This window comes from Gracilinanus agilis, chromosome 4, assembly GCF_016433145.1.
Source record: "Gracilinanus agilis isolate LMUSP501 chromosome 4, AgileGrace, whole genome shotgun sequence".
Lineage (NCBI taxonomy): Eukaryota > Metazoa > Chordata > Mammalia > Didelphimorphia > Didelphidae > Gracilinanus > Gracilinanus agilis.
This window is the reverse complement of record NC_058133.1, coordinates 213,444,930-213,446,964: the sequence shown is the minus strand read 5'-3', so window position 1 is coordinate 213,446,964 and position 2,035 is coordinate 213,444,930. Positions and strand designations below refer to the sequence as shown.

The 2,035-nt window shown below is 35.5% G+C and overlaps 1 pseudogene; it reads right to left on the bottom strand.

Moving 5' to 3' along the window:
• Positions 1–1,618: 1,618 nt before the first annotated feature.
• Positions 1,619–1,739, bottom strand: LOC123248268 (annotated as a pseudogene).
• Between the last annotated feature and the right edge of the window lie 296 nt (positions 1,740–2,035).

Below are 2,035 nucleotides of genomic sequence, written 5' to 3'. Positions count from 1 at the left end.
CTTTTTCAGCATCTATTGAGATAATCACGTGATTTTTGTTTCTTAGACTGTTGATATGGTGGAATCAAAGACTTTTTAAAGCACTTATGTTCTTTTTTCCCCTGCAGGATTCTACGTATTCAATTTTAACTCAGAGGTGTCCACTAAAAGCTGAGGTCTTTCCCAACTCTTATTCTGGAATCTTGGTTCTTCCATGTGCTATTTGTGTCACTGTGGACAAGTCACATAACTTCTCCAAGATCCAGTTTTCCTTCTCTACCAAATGAGAAGGCAGGTCTGAGTCAAGGGTTCTTAATCTAGGGTATGAGGCCCCTCAACCAGTCAACAGATAAATTTCAGTGATTCTGTGAACTTGGTTGGAAATAACCTGTATACCATACCAGTGATTCCCAAAGTGGGTGCTACCACCCCCTGGTGGGTGCTGCAGCGATCCAGGAGGGTGGTGATGGCCACAGGTGCATTTATCTTTCCTATTAATTGCTATTAAAATTTTTAAAAAATTAATTTCCAGGGGGCTAAGTAGTAGGCCAAAAAAGTTTGGGAACCATTGCTATATACTTTTACTAACTTCTAATTGAAATTTAGAATTTTCTTTAATTATTTAAAAGCATTATTCGAAAAGAGGTCGAAAGACTTCATCCTACTCTCAAAGGAGCCTATAATCAATCAAATAATAACATTCAGAACCCCTGGCCTGAGTGATATATAATTTTTTAAAATTCTATCTGAAAATTTTTAAATCACCCTTACTGTCTGTTTTAGTATCAGTTCTAAGACAGAAGAGTGGTAAAGGCTAGGTAATCTGGGTTAAGTGAAGGAAATATCTGAGGCCAGCTATCTGAATTTTTAAAATGTTGTCTTACAAGCTACCTCAAGAACACTTTTAGCTTTTCCTCTGGTCTTCCTCCTATATCAAAGTTGCTGAGTTTTATAGATGTGTGAAGTTGAAAGAACACAGATGAAATGACTGAATGAAAAAGCATTTATTGAGGGCTAAGGATATATAAATGCTTTCCCTCCTCATCTCTACTTCCTGGCTTACAACCAGGAAGCCTTTCCCAATTGCTTTTACTTCCATTACCTTTCCTCTGTTGATTATTTCTTCTTTATCCTGTATGCAGATTTGTTTTCATATTATCTCCTTCATTAGACTGTAAACTTCTCCAAAGCAGAGACTGTCTTTTACCATCTTTTATATCCCTAGCACTTAGCATAGTGCCTGGTACATAGTAGGCCCTTAATAAATGTTTATTGATTGTGATCCTCTCTGGATAAAACAGAATAAACCTTTATACACTGTTTAAAGGTTGAAAATGTCTTTAGAGATCATTTAAACCACCCAATTTTAAAAGGTTTGACTGAATAAGGCTCTATTCTGCCTCCCCAGAGTCCTCCATACCTGAGTCTAGTAACTAAAAGTCTAGTAACTAATCATACTATCATAGGATTTTGAGCTGGAAAGTTTAGGATGAGTCAGTGGCAGAGGAATTTACTAAAACCATTGGTATTCTCACACTGATTTCTAGGTCAGCAACATGAAGAAGGAACATGCTAAGAATCTTGGGCTGTATTTTCCAGTTTTATTACAAATCTTTGTTTTAACACTCATTTTTTATTTTAAGAAAGACTAGATACCAGAGTAGATGGCAATGCCTTGACCATATGTGTTATAAAAGCTACTAGAATCTCTTCCATCTCTATTCAAGGGAATGCTAACTTTCTATCCTTTCATACAACACATATTACAATTCTTAGTGAATGAAAGAGACTATCTATTTTTATTTAGAAGCTACATAGCCTCGTAATAATTTTTTTTCACGTGCAAGGTACTAGTCTTTAGACCCACTATTCTTTTTCTTGAATTTTAGTTTAGATATGAGAAGAAAACTGGAATTTAATTGGTGACACCAATACACTTCCATTTATTATTGTTCATTCTTCAATTTGAAAAGGACCAATGACATTGCAGAATAATGTCTTGACTCAAGTGTGAATTGGATTTAAGTGAGGCAGAATTTCACAAAAATCATCAGCC